The sequence below is a fragment of the Pinus tabuliformis genome, chromosome 2_2, assembly GCF_031772625.1.
Source record: "Pinus tabuliformis cultivar Carrire ecotype Pingquan chromosome 2_2, CPIR1, whole genome shotgun sequence".
NCBI classification, from domain to species: Eukaryota; Viridiplantae; Streptophyta; class Pinopsida; order Pinales; family Pinaceae; genus Pinus; species Pinus tabuliformis.
In genome coordinates, this window is record NC_142300.1 from 168185610 (window position 1) to 168207545 (window position 21936).

The following is a 21936-nucleotide window of genomic DNA, read 5'->3' on the forward strand; positions in this document are numbered from 1 at the left end:
GAAATAGAGATTGTGTTCAAGAGACTTTGTGTTTGTCTCTTCCTGATCCAACAGCTGAGAACCATAACAGGTGGAGAAGTCATAGATGGATGGCATCACATACTTTTCGAGGAAACCACTTCGGGTTTTGAGGGTGCCCGATGAGGGTGGTATTCTGGAAACTGTTTTAACTACCTCTGGCACCAAACCATTAGTCGGAATTAAGAGGGAAATAGACACATTATCCAAAAGATTTCGGGTCCATTGAATTTCTTCTGGACCCACTAACCTGCTCGACAGCCTATAGTCATCGATCTGCTTCCTCGTGATCAAACGACCGATGTCCATATCGGGCGGAGCAAAAGCCCGAGGAATACCTACTCGATGAGGGAAATATTCACTCTTCACCCTAAGCCACGTGTTGACAGTTATGTGGAATCGCATAAAATTCATAGATACCACTTTTGGTTTTGAGGGTGCCCGATGAGGGTGGTATAACAGAAGCTATTTTGACTCCCGCTGCCTATCTCCCGGACCCACCAACTTGCTTGTTGGCCTATAACCTACTCATTTTCTGTTCTTGAAAACCATTTCAGGTTGTGAGGGCGCCTAGGGACCTAGAAACCATTTTGACCCATGATGGCGCCAAGCCACTGAAACTTTGTGTCTGCTGCCCTCCATACTTCTGAGCCCTCTATTGTGGCTGATTGTCCTCGTGTTCCTGGTGACCAATTCTCTAGCCAAGCTTCCAATTGAACCAATGCAAATGCTAGCTATGGTGATCTCCTTTGGGACCCACAAGTTCCCCAACTTTGTATGTTTCACTGACATATCCCTATTCTTTATTAATGAAAGGTGATAGTCAATAGCCCTGTCTATTCTGGTATTGCTCCATGTCTATGAGGGCCCGAGATGAACAACCTTCTCGCATTTGGCTTTTTGGTACCTCCTCCCAATTGCAGCACATGTTGTCTCGTGTGCATCTTACCCCTACATTGGCTAGCCAGTCCGCTACTCTATTGGCTTCCCTGCGTACGTGCATAAAACTGAGAGTTCTTAGAATTCTTAGGTGATATTGAATTCTGTGATAGACCTGTAGATGTCTCCAGTGGCTTGAGATTTTATTTGGTGTTGTTCCTGTGCCTATCTTCTTGACCGAACTGATGATTAATTATGAGTCTACCTCAATGATAACATTCTGAATATTGTACTCTGTTACAATCTCCAAGCATTGCTCCATAGCCATGTGTTCAGCCATATTGTTGGTTTCTTTTCCTAGATGACTGTGAAAAATGATTTTTATGTTGCCCTTCTCATCTCTTATGACTCCTCCATAACCTGCGTCTATAAAGTTATCTTTTGAGGCTCCATCTATGTTGAATTTTAAAAAACCCTGTGAAGGGGGTTGCCAGAAAGCCTTTCCCACTGTAGTATGTTTTGTGGCACAATTTAGACTCTGAGGGATATGTGACTGAAGTTCCAACATTCCCAGAATGCATGCCTCTGTGGCCCATGTTCTTTCCTGTAGAAAAACCCCCAAGGGCATTGACCATTTCCTTGAGCTGTTTTAGGATCAGCACTAAGATGCTTCGAGTTAATTTTGTCTTTGAAGATCCTGTTGTTGCGCTCTTTCCAAACATTCAAGATCAAGAACCCTAGAATTAGAGCCCAAGTTGTGTTTATTGTCTCATTTTCTGAGAAATCTCTTCTCCAATTTTTCAACGTAACAGTGATATTATCTTCACTCCTATCTGTCTGCTTGAAAACATCAACTACCCAGTTCCATAGTGTTGCGGTGAAGGAGCAGAGGTTGAGAACATGATTTGTGGTTTCTTCCTGCTGACCACATAGGTGACATCTTGAAGGGCCAACAAAACCTCTCTTTCTGAGATTCTCCCAAGTTAGAATATTTTCTTTTTGAACCAACCACTTGAATAATTTGATCTTCATCTAATGTGGGTCATTCCAAATGACTTTCCATGACTTGTCAATGTTTGGAAAGTTAAGTCCTGTGGCTATTCTTTTAGCTTCTTTGAGGTTGGAAACACACTCATTATTTTTGCCCCATCTTAATAGGTCATCTGCCGTTGAGGTCAAAATTTGTCTCTTTTCTAGAATATCTTCCATAGCTTTAGCTTGAGTTTTCAATGGGGTCGGCTCACTATAGTCTAGTAGCTTCCAAATTCTCCATTTGCTATTATCACTTGACCGATCCCAATAGTCCCTTACTTTCTTTAATCCTTTGTTTAGGGTATCAGTTTTGATGCTTACTAATTCTTCTCTGCTAAGGTTACCTTCCTGCTGCCAGTTGACCTCCCAGAACCAGGCAACATTTCCATTTTTGATCTCCCAGAAACTATGTTTTTGTATGAAAGCTCTATTTTCCCAAGCCTTGTTCCAAATATGGGAAGCTTTTATGTGTCCTGTCATTATTATGAGGTCCGTCTCTTGCCAGTTCATTGCATATTTTTGTTTCCAGAGTTTCGCCCAGGGTTTTTGTATTTCCTTTAGCCATCTCCACCACAGTTTTACTCCCATAACTTTGTTTAGAATATCTGGGTCATGTAGACCCAAACCGCCATGGGATTTGGGTTTGCAGATCTTATCCCAAGCTACCAAAGCCCATTTATTTTTCTATTCCCCTTTTCCCCATAGAAAGTCTCTTTGAATATTTTTGATTTGCTGAAGGACTCTCATTGGAGCCAGAAGGGATGATAGCATGTAGATTGGAATAGTTTGGAGTATCGCCTTAGTGAGGACCAGCCTCCCAGCTAGATTCAACGATTTGCTTGTCCACTTGCTGATCTTGTCTTTCAGTTTATTTGTTACAGACTGCCAGATGTCCTTGTTCAACTATTTGTTGGTTAGGGGTACTCCTAGATACTTTGAGGGCAGAGAATCCCTTTGAAAGCCTAGAATTCTGGAGAGATTTCTTTGAATAGAAATATCAGTATTGAAAAAAAAGATTTTTTGATTTTGTGAGGCTTACCTTAGAACCAACTGCTATTGCAAACTCATATAGAATTTGCTTGAATGCTTTGGCTTCCTTGACTGTGGGTATGCTTTGCAGCATAGTATCGTCCACAAATTGTTGATGTGTCAAAGTGTCTCTGTTCTGTGTGAGTCTTAGTTCCTATAATCTTCCTTCCTCCTTGGCAACAATAATCGCTCTGCCCAACCCTTCCATCATGAGGATGAAGAGGAATGGGGAGAGAGGATCTCCTTGTCGAAGACCTCTCATAGGCATGAAAGTTCTAGAAGGAGAGCCATTGAGAAGAATAGAACAACTGGCAGTGGTATCCAGAGCCATGACCCACCTTATCCAATTATGGTCAAAACCATATGCTTTGAGAACATCCCTTATGTAAGCCTAGCTTAGTTTTTCATAATCTTTCGCTATGTACAGCTGCATTATCATTCCCGCTTGCTTATTGGTATTGAGGGAATGTACCACTTCATGAGATTGAATGATGTTATTGAGAATTTTCCTCCCTTCCACATAACTCGTTTTCTCCTCTGACACCAGAGTTGGGAGGAGGGGTTTGAGTTTGTTGGCATTGACTTTGGAAATGATTTTATACACCACATTACATAGTGCTATGGGTTTGAATCTGTCAGGAGAGGTGGATTTTTCTTGTTTGGGGATTAAAGCAATAAGGGATTCATTAAGCACCCTCAAAACTGATTTGGAGTTCGTCGAGTCCTCCACTACCTCCAAAATGTCATGTTTGACAATATTCTAGCATGTTTTGAAGAATTCCACATTGAAACCATATGGACATGGAGCTTTCCCATTATGCATTTCTTTGATAACTTCATTTACCTCTTCCTCCATCACTGGCCTATTGAGATTATGATTGTCTTCCATGGTTACCAGCTTAGGAATGTGTTGGGTAAATCTTTTCGTGAATTGGGATCTGTCTGCTATGGTTTCCTCAGCAATGCTTTGAAAATGCTTGACCAGTATATCTTCCATTTCCTCATGAGTATTCTTCTCTGTTCCTTGAGGATCTATGAGTTTCATTATCCTATTGTTAGTCCTATGTTCTATGGTGGATTTGTGAAAGAAATTGGTATTTCTCTCCCCTTCCTTAATCCATTGTACTCTGGATTTCTGTCTCTAGAAGATTTCCTCTTAGAGGCATCTGTTGTCCCATTCTCGTTGAAGTGAGTTTGCTAGCTCTTTTATTTCCTCTGTGAAGCCTTCTATGATGAGAATTTGGTTGATTTCCTATAATTGATTTCCCACTTCTTCTTTAGCTTTGAAGATGTTGCCAAACTCATTTTTATTCCATTCTTTGAGTTTTCCCTTGATGTGTTTGAGTCTAAGATGAAGAAGGAACATTTTCATGGCATGGGAGTGTAGCTCTTCTTTCCACCACTTCTCTATGTTTGTGAGGAAATCAGATTGAGAGAACCAGACATTCTCAAACCTGAATGGTCTGTTTCTCAGGGTACTAGTTAAGGAAGCTTCTAGTTGGATGGGCCAGTGGTCTGAGCCTCCAAAAGGGAGGATGAAGGTTATCAAGCTTCTTCCAGTGAGAAGAAGTTCTTCTGAGATTATGAACCTGTCTAATCTTGAGGCTACTTGGGTATTGCCTCCTCTTTTGTTATTCCAAGTGAAAATGCCATTTCCTATGTCCATATCCACTAGTCTCATATTGGTGAGGAAGTTCTGGAAGGCAACTGAGTCCCTTCCAAGTATTCTGGTTCCCTTTTTTTCTGTAAGAGATTTAATCATATTTATGTCTCCCCCCAGAATCCAGGGTATCGTTGGGTGTCTTTTTTTCATATCCTCCAGAGAGGTGAGGAGCCTGCATTTATCTTCCAGTAGTTGAGGGCCATAGACATTGGTGATCATGTAACACTCCTTGTCCCCCACAGGTTGAATAATCATAGAAAGGTGGTGCCTGGATGCCTCTGCATCAAGGATACCAAATTTTTGAGGATACCATAAAGTGATAATTCCTCTTGCTGAATTAGTTTCTTTGAATTCAAGATGCTCATACTTACTTAACCATTTGTTATGATTTTCTCTAATCTTCTCTACTGAGCATTTGGTTTCTTGAATGAACACTATGTCAGGTTTTTCTTCTTTGATTTTGTTTCTTAGATTTCTTTGTTTTCTTCTACTCCCTAGTCCTCTAATGTTCCAGGTTCTGAGCTTCATTGAGGGGAGTTATTAAAGGAGTAATTGGAGAGATATTTCATCTTGCCTGAGTCAATCATGAGTTTTCCACATTCCAATAACAGTTCTTTCTGCCTCTTCCTTCCTCTTTTCTTCCCTGGGTTTTTGGCGGACTTTCCTAATATTAATCACATTATTGTAACCCCTTTGTTTTCTTGATTATCATGGCCTCTTTTGACTCTTGTAGCTTTTTTATGTGACCTGTTGTTGAATAGTTGTTTCACCCTTTAAACTTCTTCCTATGGTAGAGAGTTAATACCTTTCTTGTTTCCTTGTTCTAGAAATTTTTCTAGTTCAAGGTTCTCCCTTTCAAGGATCTCCTGTAAGTCTTGGTCCTCTGTACCACTTTCACTTAGGGTAATGTCATGGTCCCTTTCTAGTTCCATGGTAATCAAAGGGTCCATATTGTGTTCATTATGTTCCTGTGTGAACTCCATGCTAGCCTCTATTCCTTCCCCTCTTTGTTGGTTCTCTGGTATCTTTTGTATTCCTTCCTCTTCTACTTCTTCTTCTAAAATTTCAAAACTGTTGTGACTTGGTGCTTTACTTTCACTGGGCTTCTTTTGGGTCCTTTTTCCCCCTCCTTTCCCCTGTCATCCCACTTTAGTAAAACCTACAGGGTCTTTTCCTTTGTTGTGTTTCTGGTGTTCCTCCCTTTTATTAAGTGGGAAATCTCTGAATAAGTGTCCATGTTCATGACATTTGCGGCATCGGAAAGGTATGTGTTCATAGTCAACTGCTTGAACCCATTCCTCATCATAAAATTCTATGATGACCTCATCTGGAAGTGCTCTGGATAAGTCCATCTCTACACATCTGTGAGCAAAGGAGGTATATTTTCCTCACAGAGTCACCTCTGAAATATTTATGAAATGACCTAATTTGTTACCTATAGCTTTTAAAGATTATGGAATCCAATAATCTAAAGGTAAGGAGTATAGTATAATCCATACCAGGACCAAATTGAACGTTTCTCGCTTTGGAACAAAGTTCAACGTCCAAGGTCTCACGTAGAGACCCCCAGCCACGTAGAGGTATGATCCTCCTTCAAAGATTCTGTCCTTATCCTCTTGGTTCGTGAAAACCACAGTAAAAAAACCCTTGGATCCAAGATGTATGATTAACTCTCCTTTTGGTTTCCAGGTGTTTTTTATCCAAGTGTACAAAGATTTCTCCATTAGCCAGATGCCCATAAACTTGCATATGATCACATAGTTTGTCATATGATCTATGTGCTCTTACAGAGCTGGATCATTTAGTATCACTCGTGGTTTAATGTTAGACTTTGGTTTGTAGGGCCCCATCTTAGCTCTACTCTCAAGTCCTTGACTGTTGTCTTTTTCTTTCTCCTCTTGTTGCACCTCCTTGTGGGTCCCTTCCTTTCCTGGGGTTTGTTGCCTTCCGCCTTCTAGGTGTTAGAATTTTTTGTCTTGTTCTCCGAAGAGTTTGGTGGCTTGTTTCGAATCATTGTTCTGCCTCTATTAGAAACCACATTACTGTAGGAGGGAGTGGATTTCCCTCCTCCTTGACCCTCCATGATTACCTGCTTTCTCCTGTTGCCTTCCGTGTCAAACCCTATTTTTCCCCTTCATTCCTAAAAACCCTTATATCAAAGCCATCACTTAGAATTCAAATATATCAATTTCAAACTAGACAATAGATGATAAAAATATTCATCGTTGAAGGATGATTATGATTATGCTCCTCTTTTGGGTTTTGACCCTTGGACATGATAGCTAGGGAGGGTATCACTCATGTACTTAAAAAAAAAAAATCGAATCATGGATTGGTTCTTTGATGTGAATTACCACTTTCACCAAATATTAAGGTCCTAACAGAAGGAATTGATATCATGGAAAACAGAGTGGTCAAGTTTGTGCATGTCTTGAAAATTTTTAGCCCCTTTTCAACTTATACACTTGAAATTCTCTTTCCAATATAATCCTTTGTTCATCTTTATTATATTCATTGACTTATGAAGTTTGCATGCAAGAGAAGCATGATTATAAGAAGTCTGGGTTGTGATTTCAATCCAAAGAAAAAATCATCATTAGTTTATTGTACTACACCATACAATTAGTATATCTAACATTTACGTATCAAGTTCCCTGGATGCTTCATTTTGTGCAACTTACAGAGAGCCCAATGAAGTGTCTGCTTCCCAAACAAATGCATGAATATCCTTTAACTTGCCTAGAACTAGTAGAGTGATAGAGTAGTGATCAGGTTCAAGTTGTTCTTTCATTTTCTCATCATAGATATTTCTTCCTTCCAATTCAGCTAGTCTAATAATTAGATTGTGAATACCCTCTTTGTTACTCTTTAATTATTCCTCTTTGATTTTAACTTCAAAATCAGAATATTAAAGCTACAATATCAAAGAATCCATTTCTCGAACTTGCTTCTTCATGGGAATCAATTAGAATTAGAATTTCATTGAGAATACGCTGTAAGGAATGCTCTACTTCCCTTAAAGAATCAGAGCTTGCCCCTATCTGAGATTCCAACTACTAAATTGAAGATTTTGTTAGCTTCAAATGTACCTCCATCTTCTTAATATTTTCTTTGTGATCCTTTACTTGATCTGAGGATTTTTTTTCAAGGTAGTAAAGAGCTTATTTATTTCTTCTTCAGCTTTCAACAAGGATGCAACCTCGCCAAAATGTGTAGAAACTTGTTATGAAGATGATCTTAAATCTAGTGATGAAACAACCTAATTTTATAACTAAATAACTACCGCTGTATCCTTAGCATCAATTCTCTATTTCTCAGCAAGGTAAACTTTCTCTATCAAATCACATACCTCAGCTTGTGTAATTGTCTCAATCTCCATAGTTTGCTTTAACACAGTTTCTAGTGCATTCTTATCAGCTTGCAGAAGAGACATTTGCTCCATCTTTTCCTTCACAAGAGGACCAAATGTTTTTACTTTTTCATTTTACCTTGATTCCTGAGATTTCCAATACTCTTCATTTGCAGAAAATCAAACAACATCGTCTCAAGAGCATTGAATTTGTAATAGACCCGGACTTTATTTTCCTGCATTTGATTGGCACACTTTTCTATTGTGTCAATCTCCTGTTTTTTATGAGCAATTTCTTGTTTCATAGACTTTGATTCCTTTATTAAAAACTCCATGTCATTGTGAGATATCTCTATCAATCCTAAGTTGTCAACTACTTGAGTATTCTTTGTTATCCTCTCTTGTGCAAAACCCATCTTGGATCTTGCCAAAGTTGTTTCTGGTTGAAGCATTTTCTCCTTATTGAAAAATATATCTTGGTTCCTTGGCAGTTTAGAAACATTTTCATCCTATTTATATCTTTCATCACTTGAGAGATGGCCTAAATCTTCTTTACTGTGTTTAGATTCTTGAAGTCTCATTTCTAGACATTCAAGCTCTAACTGCATAGCCTGAAGCTTTTTCTCATTTACTGCAATGCTAAAGAGAAGCTCCATAACCTATCCCTAAATTAAATCCAGATCAATTTCAAACTTCTTTCTAAGAATTTCAAGGTTATCCATTGATAATCCATATTTTCCAAGCTTGACATCCATCTCTTCAAACAATTTTTGCACTTGTTGTTCATATTCTTTCAAGGCTTTAAGCTTCTCTCCAATCCATGCATGCAAGTTAGGAACAAGTGCATCAAAATTCCCTATATTTTCTACAGAAACTTCCATTGTGATTGTTTCCCTTGAGTTCCCCACATCTGTGCCTGACTCATTTTCAGTTGTCAATGACTGAAGTTCATCAGATCGGTTTATTATAAAATGAGCATCAACATTATTTGATGAGTCCTTGCTATCTTTAATGCATCCACTTGTTCAACAACTTTCTCATTCCCCTGGATGATATCTTCACTACTGTCTATCAGGTTCTCTAGCTTGGACTTGATATCCTCTATCTCCCTAGAGAAAAGTGTCCTCTCTTGTGTGGAATTTTCTAGTTCTTGACTAGTTTTCTGCAATATTTTCCTTATTTTATCATGATCATTTGCAGTTTCCTCATACATTACTAGTAGTTTCTCATATTCAATTGTAATTTCCTTCATTTTCAATTTTAGTTCATGCGCCTCCTTTATGTTATCTAAAAAAGAATTGTAATTATTAGGTTATTAGGCAAAAGGCATGATCAAAGATCATTCCCATTCACCAAGAAGTACCAAAGGTTGTATTTAAGCAAGGGCCTCTCACTCTATAACACATCATTCATTATTAATTAATAAAAATATATAAAAGTATGGATTCTTATTTAATCTGATTTTGTGTAAGTTTCATATGGTAGCAGAGCCACTTCGATCCTCACGCTAGGAAAAAAAACTGCTACACAGTAGTCGTCCCGCTGTAATGGCGTACGACCTGTGCATACACCATTGCCATTTTTCTTTGTATGTGCTTCCCCTGCTTCCTTGAATCCCTATGTCTTCATGTTTCCCTTGTTGCCTCGACTCCCCGTGTCATCGTGTTTCCCCCGATGCCTTCACTCCCCATGTCTTGTCCAACGCTACTCCCCGTTCCCCCCCCCCCCCCCCCCCACCCACACCGTTGCGTATTTTGTCACAGGTCTTTGATTTGTCTTGCCATTGGTAAACACTATCAGGGGCCTTGGTTAAATGACAACTCAATTCATTCAACATACAATGCTACCAATTAATTTAATTATCAATAAATTAATTAAGTAATTAAATCAATTTAATTATTTAAATTAATTGATATATATATATTAAGTTAATTTAATTAAAATAAATAAATAAGTTCAAATTAAGGGAAAAGTTAAAACTAGATGGCAAATATACACCGTTGCATACCCATTCAATGTCACCATCTATGACAATGAATGATTTTAGCAAAAAATTAATTGATCTTGAGAATACGGTTACCCGCCATTCCGATGATTTTAATATATAATTAATTGATCTTGAGAATAAGGTTACCAACCATTCCATTGAGATCAAGGAGCTTTAGGGTATGACAAAGAGGATAGAAAGACAACACGAGCTAAACCATAACGAATTTAAAAAGGATCATGCAATCCCTCAAAACACGGTGAATGAAAATAATAGTCAAGCAATAATGGTACCAACATGTATCTGTGACAAGTTAAAAATTACACTTGATCAAATACCCCAGAATAATGAAGCTACTCAACATCTCAATTCTCCAGATTCATCAAAATTATCCGACGCACATGAGAATCCCGAGTCTCTAAAGACATCATCCACGATTAATCAAGGAAATAGTAACACGAATGTTTCAAATAAGCAGATTTGGAATCCATAGACCAATATGTCATTTTCAAGTCAAAACCCTTTCTTCACCCCAACGATAACTACATATCAATGAAGAGAAAAAATCGACCTATCCAAAGTCGAAGGTAACGAAAAAAATAGTGTTACGATATTTACAAAAAAAAAAGAATATTTTGAGATTTATGATATTTACAATGATGAAGAAAATATCAAGCATTCTTCCATGAAATGGAAGGCAAAACACATAATTGGTATATGTGGTGGAAGAAGATGACACTTGTTATCACTTGGAAGAAATTTAAGGATGTGTTCTTTAAAAGGTTCCAAGGTGTCAAGGAAGAAGAGTTCTTCTCAACACTTACCAGATTGCGGCAAAAAGGAGATGTGGACAAATACACTCGAGAATGGGAAACGTTGACTACATGATCACCTGTATTATTAGAATCTCGTCTCATTCAATCATACATCACAAGACTAAAACCCCATCTACAAGCAGAACTTGAGCTTCATGACATTACTATGATAGAAGATGCAAGTCAAAAATCGAAATTCGTTGAAAATAAATTTGAAAAGATGTAGAACGTAAAAGTTAAAAGAGTATATTCAAGACGAAGATTTCCCTAGGCTGAAAACATATCTAATACAAGATATGTTCCGCCACATCTTTGTGAAGGAGATAAAACCAATCTAGAAATGCAAATAATGAAAGAAGGTAAATGCAGGCGTTGTGGAAAAAGATGTGACCTGAGACAAAAAATGTGCTCAAGGGAAAGAAACCAATAACTTGTATACATGTCAAGCAACCAATGATTCCGACAATGAAGAATCTAACGTAGAAGAAATTGAAGACTCACTACAATTCACTCCAGAACTAGATGATGAGAGTATTCCATAAGTGTCACTGTCATCCATGACAAGTATATCACAACCTCAAACATTAAAATTAAAAGGGAATATCAAGAAGAACAATGTGATGGTTTTGATTGATCTCGATAGCACTCGCAATTTTTTGGATTCAACCATGGAAAAAGGACTCAACATTTTCTCATCCCCCATGCCCAACCTGAAGGTGATGGTAGTTGACGTTAAGAAAATTGAAAAGGTATGGAAATACCATAAAGTCAAATTGCAGATTCAAGAATTTACTTTAGAATCTCCATTCTTCATTGTACCATTAGGAGGACAGTCAAGGAAAATTTTAAGGATGGAAAATTTTCTTGAAGTTTAAAACATTGGCGAATCTCACTAATCCCTAATATGCAAATTATAAATGTTTATTGATATATTTGTAAAATTAATCAAATTTATAATTATTTTATATATAGTCTCTATATAATGTTGGCGATTTTTAAGCTAAAATAATTTTATATTCTAAAATTTGGGCGAATCGTCTTTTATAAAATTGGAAATTGGCGAATCTTTTTGTGGAAAAATCATGGAAAATTAGCCCACTCGGCGAACATTAGCCCCTAAAATTTTCCATGGGAGTAGACATGGTCTTAGGTATCCAATGGATACAAAACCTAGGTGTATACTCTGCCAACGATTAGAAGAAATTTATAAGCTTTAAATGGGAAGGGAATAGGTACAAGTTATATGGATTCCAAGCACCTAAGAATCAAATTGCATCATCATCCCAAATGATGAAATTGATTCGAAAAGGAGCACCAACTTTTGTAGTAAAATTTCATCAATTAGAAATGTTAACCTCAAAATTGATCAGCGAAGAAGCATCGGAAGTACAGGAACTAATTCAGAAGCACGAAAAATTATTCCAAGACCTGCCCATGAAAATGAATCCTAAAAGGGAAATCGAGCATACAATAGAAGTCAAAGTAGGATCAAACCTGGTCAACATCAAACCATATCAATATCCACATCATCAAAAAACTGAAATTAAGAGATTAATCCAAGATCTTTTAAAGTGTGGCATCATCAAAAAAATTAAAGTCTGTATGTTGCTCTAATTGTATTGGTGCAAAAGAAATATGGATCATTCAGGTTATGTGTTGATTATTGAGGTCTAAACAAAATAACAATTAAAAAAAAGTTCCCAATTCCCTTCATCAATGAAATGTTGGATGAACTACATGGTGCTAAATACTTCTCAAAATTGGACTTAAGGTCAGGGTATTACCAAATCAGAATAAGGTTGGAAGATATACCAAAAACTGTGTTCCAAACACATGAAGGTCACTATGAATTTAAAGTAATGCCTTTTGAGTTAACCAATGCACCGACAACATTCCAAACCACTATGAACGAGTTATTCCATCCATATCTAAGGAATTTTGTGTTAGTGTTATTTGATGACATTTTAATTTATAGTAAAAATTGGAATGGGAACCTACAACATTTGGAGAAACTTCTTATGGTATTGGAGGAGCATCAACTCTATGCCAAGAAGTCAAAATGCACATTTGGGAAGGAAGAAGTAGAATATCTCGGACACATAATATCCCATGGAGTAAAAGTGGATCCTAATAAAATCAAGGCTATAACGGAATGGACCAAACCAATTAATATATCCAAGCTAAGAGGGTTCTTAGGATTGAATGGATATTATCGAAGATTTATTAAAAACTATACACATATAACCTCACCCCTAACAAACCTTTTAGAGAACAAATCATTTCAATGGAATGAGGAAGCAATAAAGTGTTTTGAAGAATTGAAGGAAGTTATGTCTAATGCAAGATGGGCATCCAATAGATTTTGAGAATAGGAAACCCAATAAATGAGAACGTCTTAAATCTACATACAAGAAATAAATGCTTGTTATTATTCATGCACTATCCAAGTGGAGGAAATATCTATTGGGAAGTAAGTTTTCCATATGAATAGACCATACTAGTCTCCAATACCTCCTCCAACAAAAAACACATTCTGAATAACAACAAAAGTGGATTGAAAAAATTGTTTCCTTTGACATGGAGATATTACATAGAAGGGGAAAGGACAATGTAGTGGAAAATGCCATGTCTAGGAAAGATGACAAACCAACACTACTTGCAGTTTAAGTTTTTGTCCCTAAATGGCTTAATGAGATTCAAAGTGAGAATGCAAAAGATCCATAAATAAGTGCTATAATCAATAACCTTCTGCACAAATAAAAATTTGAATGGAAGAATGATATTCTATGGTACAAGGGAAGAATCTATTTGAATCCAAATTCCAAGTTTAAAACCAAGATCTCCAAAGAGTCACGTGATTCACTATCAGTCCGACATGTAAGATTCTTTAAAACTTATTATAATGCAAGCCAATCATTCTTTTGGAAGGGAATGAGTCACGATATTCAGAAATATGTAGCAGAATGTGGTAAATGTCAAAGCAATAAAAGTGAAATATTATGATACCCAGACTACTTCATCCCTTAAACATTTTGAATCAGACATGGGAAGAAATATCAATGGACTTTATTGAAGGTTTACCTGTATCTAATGGTAAGGATAAAATTATGGTAGTAGTCAATAGACTCACCAAGTATGATCACTTTATTGTAATGAAGAAATCAAACTCAACAAAACAAATCGCTGAGATATTTCGCAAAAATGTTTACAAATTACATGGATTTCCAAAGGTCATTATGAGCGATAGAGATGTCAGATTTAAGGGTAATTTTTGGAAGGAATTATTCAATCATATAGGAACCTACCTCAATATGAGTTTTTCTTACCATCCTCAAATAGATGGCCAAACAGAGGTTATCAATAAATGTCTGGAAGCCTGCCTTCATTGTTACGCTACAAACAAACAAAATAAGTGGGTTTCACAGTTACATCTTGCTGAATGGTAGTACAATTCTACTTACACATCAGAAAAAAGGAATCCATTTTAGGATTTTTACGGGAAAAAACCTCAAAAATGGAAGGACTTAGCTATCATCTAGATAAAACTACTCGCTGTTAAAAGCCCACTAGAAGAAACCCAAAAGGTCGTCCAAACCCTAAAAGAAAATTTAAATAATGCAAGAAATCGTATGAAGTAGCAAGCTGACTGGAACAGAACCGAGAGTGAATTTGAAGTTGGAGAATGGGTAATTGTCAAGCTTCGGTCATACAAACAGTTGTCCTTGAAACAAAAATGAAAAAATAAATTGGCACCAAGGTTTTATGGACCATACCAGATCAAAAAAAAAGATCAACAAAAATGAAAAAATAAATTGTCACCAAGGTTTTATGGACCATACCAGATCAAAAAAAAGATCAGCCGAGTTGCATTTAGTTTAATCCTTCTCGATAAAAGTCGTGTCCACAATGTCTTCTATGTATCCTACCTAAAAAGGGAACTTGGTGACCATCAATTAGCAAAAACAATGCCTTTTTCCTTAGATGTGAAGGAAGGGTCATTTTAGAGCCAGAAGGAATCATATCCACCAGGGAAAAGAAGACCTGATCTCGTGTAATCAAGAAATACCTGATCAAGTGGAAGGACTTACCAGAAGAAGAAGCTTCTTGGGATATTGAAGCATTTCATCAACAACATCTGTCGTTAAGTATGCTTTGAGGACAAATCATCTTTTGAGAGGAAGCCAATGTTATGTAAAAAATAATTGTAATTATTAGGTTTTTAGACAAAGGGCATTTCCAAAGATCATGCCCATTCACCAAGGGGTACCCAAGGTTGTATTTAAGCGAGTGCCTCTCACTCTGTAACACATCATTCATTATTAATTAATAAAATATATATAAAAATATTGTATTCTTATTTAAGTTGAGTTCCTGTATGTTGCACTTTCTCAATAGGCTAAAGATCCTATCAGAGTCTAAATTTTCATCCATGTATTTCCAAAAGTTAGATTTCTCCTCAACACCCACTGCACCTCAACGTGAGTGAAAAAATATACCATGATTAATTTCAAAAATATGAATATCCTTTTCTTGTCCTTTTTTCTTCATTTCCTAAAGACCTTCCGTTTCTTTTGTAATAAAAGAATAAAGGGGGCTCCCTGATACAATACAAAGAATTATGGAAATGTTAAGGCATCTTTCTCCTTTCAAAAGATCTATATTCTCAGCATGCTTCAGAGCATCTGCTGCCTTATACCACAACTTCACTAATACATTTCTCTCAAATATAGCTTTCTCATGCATCTTAACTAATTTTCCATTCTCTTGAGACATCCCCGTGAGCTCTGTTTGAAGATTTTGAATCTCATCAATCATTTCTTGTTGCCATAGTTCTAAGTTCTGCTATGGATGCTCTGACTTAACATTAGAGGAGACAAACACAATTTTTGTTTGTGGCATATTTCCATTATCCGATGCTCCTAGTGTTCCCCTTGTCTCCTCTTGATGTCCATCATCTTTCATGCAAAATTTAAGATATCTTTTATCATCTTCCAACTCTATCCTTAGTTCATCATAATCCTTTTTAGGCACAATCCCCATTTCTAGTTGTTCATTCTCATTTCTCAATTCTTGGGATTCTATAATGGCCCTTATAGTTGCATTCAATTCAATGGAAGCCTTATTTTGTACAATGTCTCGCCAAAGTTTCTTAATTCCATCATTTTCTTGCATTTCCTACTTATACATGTCAATTAATATTTCATTCTCTTGAGTTACCTCCTTTAATTTCATTTGACTCTCCTCAACCTCCATTCTCGTATGGATCACCTCCGATTCTACTTTTCCACCCCCATTGATACTAGCATGTTCCTGCAATAATGTAGTTTCAACACTGCCTTGACTTTATTATTCATTCCCTTGAATTAAGGTTTCACAACCGCGAAAATTTTCCCTTTTTCCATCTTTCATGTCTGGCACATGCTCTCTACAAATGCTCTTACCTCCAAAATTCCACCACATTCTTTTTGCATCATCTCTTTCTCACATTGATTTTTCATATAGCTCAAGCAGCCTTTCATTCTCTTCTGATGTATCCTGCAATTTTACAGTATTTCATTCTCTTCTGACGTATCCTACAATTTCATTAGAAGTTTTGGAATCTCTTTTCTAAGATGAAGAACTATATGTTCTAGTTCGACATTCATAGCGCTTGTTCCATCTGGTCAAATATTTGGGCAATCATCCTTTCCAGACATGTCTCCCTTGCTTAAAAATTGATGATTCCTTTTTTTAATTTCTTTCTCAAGTTCCTCAACTTGATTATTGAAAAAATCAACTAATTCTTGGGATTTTTCATTCATTTCATGTGCATCTTCCTCAACTTTCCTTATTTCATCCAGTTCTTGCATGGCTTTCTCATACATAATAATCATTTTTTCGTTATCTTGAATTGACTCCTTTATTTTTTGCATAAATCATCAACATCCATAGCCAAAGAAATGACAGTTCCTCAAGCTTCTGCTTCACGTTGATTGGTTGCACTAATTTCTTCAACTAAATCTTTAAGCTCCCTTTCCACTGATAAACCATCTCTAAATGATGTCTCCTCTTTAAACTCGAGAGCATGCATTGCAGAGTTCAGTTGGACTGCTCCATCAACATCTGAAGCTTCATCTTATCAAAATGGATCATCAACGTGCCTTTCCTGATTTTCTTTAGCTTCTAGGCAGAAGCACAAGTTATTATGAAGAGCTTCCACTACCATTCAGTAAAAATTAACTTGTTTGCAAAGAAATTCATTCTCCTCATTGATGGAATAAAGCTCTGCTTCTGATGATTCCTTCTGTTTCACAAGATTTGGGTCCTTCTCATGCATAAGCTTCCAGTCTAAAGCTTCGAGCAACTGATCTCGTAATACAGCTATATGTTCCGACATTTTCTCTAGCTCTCCACCCTCATAATATTGTTGGTATCTTATCAATTGTTCCATCAACCTTACATTTTCCATTGCAAACCTCGTGACCTAAGGATTGTGATCGAGACGTTCTTTAGAATTTTTATCTCCTCCATTAATACATTCTTCTCTTCTAAAAGGTGTGCTTCTGGAGACATCTTGTTAGAAGCAACTGCCTCTAGTCTCTTAATTTTGTTTTTTGGAAAAAAAATCATCATCTTTCCACATTGTGCATCTTCCTAACATTGTTCAACCAAAACTTTTAGCTCATTTTCAGTAGACATTGCTTTCATTGTCATTTCTAAATATTCCTCTCTTTTCAGGGCTCCTACAAGTGCAGATTCCAAATTTGTTTTGCAAAGAGCCTTCTTATGACCAAGCAGTGGGCTTGCTAGAGCTTTCATATCCCATGCATATGGCCTTAAAGAGCTCAGCAAGGCAATGCTTCCATAATCATCTTCTGGAGTGGGCGACACTTCTTTGAGCTGACCACATAGATGACTAATGTCTTCCTTCAACTATTGAATTTGCATCATCAAAGTTATAAAATCTCTTGTAGCATCTTCATTTACATATTCATTATTCCAAATAAACTTTTATCGTTGTGCAAATTTCAAAGTACTAAGTGTCTCTATTGCACAAAAATTAGAAGGGATGACATTGGCAATGATAGTCGTTTTAGAGTTTCCACCAAGAGAGAAGAAATGTAATTTTGTAGTCACGATATGGTACATGTTGTAGTTCCCAATGGGCAATATTTACAAGATTCATGATTAAGAGCCTGAGAGATGAGAGTGATTTATTGATGTTTGAGTCCTCTTTCAAGCGCTCACCTTCAACACCTAAAGTCTTTTATCTCTCTGAACCTACCAGATCAATTAGATCTAAGCATCCAAATCTATGATGAGTCACCGACTGACTCTCCACTTTCTTTCAGTTATACAAGTAAATACACTATGTGAGTGACCACTAGCACGATTCATTTTTGAAATATTTTCAACATACACTCCTTTCTTGGAATCTTCCCAGTTGTCCTGACGTGAAAATATTTTCCCGAAAACTTGTTTTGGGAGTACATGGATCTTGCTCTGCATTGGTACTCGCTGGAAAAATTGTGGTTAGATTCTCGAATGGGGCATAATGGAAGCCGCAGAGTAGACAAAGAGTAATCCTTGGCACTGAATTCTTGGAAAGGATTAGCATCAACATTGTTATTTTTATTATTGCACTCTAGAAATATTTTTTCGTTGAGTTCGTTAGTGGTATACGCAGAGGAGGAGAATCTTTCCTCATTTTGATTAATTAATCGAGAAGTAAAACAAGATTTCCCTTGAAGTGATATCAGCAAAACCCTAGGACGAATGGTTCAACCCACTACCACCACTTCCACTGACATAGTTTCAAAAACTTTCCCTTCTTGTAAATATTGATTTTGCAACGGTTAGAGTATCCAAAATACCATATGTTCATCTCTTCTGACATATTCAAACCCTATAGTTCGATGCTCAAATAAAGTTTTCAACGGTTAGAGTATCCAAACTACCCTATGTTCGTCTCTTTTGACAGATTCAAACCTTATAGTTTTATGCTCAAACAGGACTATACAAGTCTGATTATTCCTGTTTTAGGTCAAAAATGGTTGGACTCGCATTCTTCAGACCCGTATAACTTGATCCCAAGGAGATTCACTTCAAAATATCCTTGTACCAGAGTTGATTACAGAATAATCGTAGCAGAAGATGAGAAAATATCAATCCCTTGAAGTTCCTCAAAATTTAGGACTTCTAAAAAGAAGAAAAAACTGAAAACAAAACTCGCAGAGTTTACGTTCAACAGAATGAAGCTTGAATGCTTCGAATCCTCCAATTTTATCTCAAATGAGCTGCATATCATCATCTTCTTGTGATTCCCACATGATATGTTTTCAATATTATATTTTTGGCCAATATTGTAACTCTTCCTCTGTTTCCTTGCCCTGATATCATATTTTTGCCAATGCTCTATTTCCCTGCTTTAACATGATATATGATGGTGTGATTATATATATTTAAAATATTGATCAATACCCAAATAATGAAGTATGAAATGTAATGTTAGAATGGGAAGGAAATATAGTTTTAAATTTTTTAATAATTTTAATAATTTTTTTATTATATAAATTTTAAATTTTGAAAATATTATTAATGCAAATATCACAATATATAAGATATAATGTTATAATTTTAAGGAAATGAATGAGAATTGTTTTTAAAAAAAAATATTGCACTTATTTCTATATCTCTATTTGATTGGAAAATAATACAAAAATTATATAAAAATAAAGATATTTTTTTTAACAGCAATAATACAGTGTTATAATATAAATTGATAATACATTATTATAATATAATTTTTAAAATTTTTATATTAGTTTAAAAACGTAATCTAGATTCGTAAACCTCAACATTTTTAAAAGTAATGTTATGAAAGATAACCTATATTTTCTAAAATATTGTTACAAAAGATATGGACATATTATTGGTTTACTCATTACTTTCTTATATATATCATTTTCTTTATATATAAATAGATATTAATAAAATAATATATTGTATTGTGTTTCTAATCATATGTGACATGATATTATGATTGTGTTTGTTTGATTAATAATGAAGATGATAATATCATGTATTTTTACATGATAAACTATTGTTTGATAAATAATATAATGATTTTTTTATAACATGTTGGGTTATAATAATGATTTTGATTTTGTATTTATTAGATGATGTGACAATAAAGGCATTTTTAAAATTAATGTCATGAAATATAACCTATATTTTTAAAAACATTGTTATAAAATATATGGACATATTATTGGTTTACTCATTACTTTCTTTTATATATATATATATATATATATATATATATATATTAATATTATATAAATAGATATTTAATAAAAATAATATTATAATGTAATGTGTTTTTAATCATTTGTAACATAATATCATGATTGTGCTTGTTTGATTAATAATGAAGATGATAATATGGTGTATTTTTAAATGATAAAATGTTGTTTGATAAATTTTTATAGCATGTTGGGTTTGTTAAATGATAATAATGATTTTTATTTTGTATTGATTAGATTATATGACAATAAGGAACTTCTATGTAAACTAGGTCATGGGGACTTGAACCTTGGATCTCTCATTTTTCACAGATTTCACATTAATTCAATCACGAATTGAGTTGCCCCCTAAGACATGATAATATGTTTTTTTAATTAGATAATATTATTGTATTTTTGTTTATTAGATTATATGAATTGTGTTTGTTAGATGATATTATGATGATAATGATGATTTCTTTTGCATGTTAAATGAAATCAATAAGTTGCTTAAAGCATATGGTGTTGATATTTATATGTTATTAATTGTAGTTTTTTTCATATATATATGTGTGTGTGTGTGTGTGATGATATATTTTTGTTTCTTACATGAGATGATAATGACAACTGAATTTTATTTTTGTTTTAGTTGGAGTGGGGTGGAAGGATTATAGAGGAGAGAAGGAGGGAGAGAGAGAGATAAGGGGGAGAGAGGGATGTCAGGGGTTTGAGTGTGAAAGGGTGGGGGAGTGGGGGAGGGGAGGAAGGGGGATAGGAGGAAGAGAGAGGGGTGGCAAGTATAGAGAGAGAGAGAGAGAGAGAGAGAGAGAGAGGAGGAGGTTATAGAGGAAAGGAGATGGAGAGAGGTGGGAGGAGTGAAAGAGAGATTTGGGGAGAAGAAGAGAGAGAGAGAGAGAGAGAGTGAGGGGGTAGAAAGAGAGGTAAAGAGTTGGGGGTGGGGGAGGATATTGGGGAAGGGGAGAGAAGGAGAGTGAATGAGAGGGTGAGAGTGGGGGAGAGATGGGGGGGGGGGGGGAGTGGGGGAGAGAGAGCGGAAGAGGGAGAGGGAGAAAGGGTGAGGGAGCATGTGCATGAGATAAAGTGAGAGGGGGGTAGGTTTATAGAGAGGGAAAAAGAAAAGGGGGAAGAGAGAGAGAGAGAGAGAGAGAGAGAGAGAGAGAGAAAGAGAGAGAGAAAGAGGAGAGAGAGTGATGGAGGGGAGATGGATAAAGAGATTGGGGGGGAGGGAGATAGAGAGCCCCGGGGGAGCATGGTTTTTGGTTAAGGAGGGATTGTGGGGGGGGGGGGGGTAGGGAGAGAGTAAGAGGAGAGAAAGAGAGAAAGACAAAAAATAGATAGATGCAAAGAGATGGAAAAATAGATGGTGGGAGGGGGAGAGGGAGAGAGAGAGTAAGGGGAGAGAAAGGGGGGTAGGGAGTGAGAGATAGAGATATTAGAGAGAGGGGGGATGGATAGAGACAGTGGGGGGAGAGAGAGTGGAGAGAGAGAGAGAGAAAGAGAGAGGAGGGAGAGGGAGAGTGAGAGAGGGGCAGAGGGGGAGGGATACTTGTTATTCACAACAAGTATATTCCCTTTATTGACTTGTTGTGAAATATAGTGTTGAGTTGTTCTATATATTCCTTTATATGTTCTCATAACTAGTCTTGACCAAATAGAGCCACTCATTCATCCTTATCATAAAAGAATCCTTGAACTTAACTTGACAGATAACTCAAATTTTTAATTAATTCCATGAAAGTGTCCATGTTTATGAGATGGATAGGCCATAGTCACATCATCTACAAATCAACATTAAATAAAGCTTTCAAATTGAACAAAGAATAATCCATGTTAGAGGATTGAAGAAGGGAGGGTAATAATTGAAGGTTGAGTGTAACTTC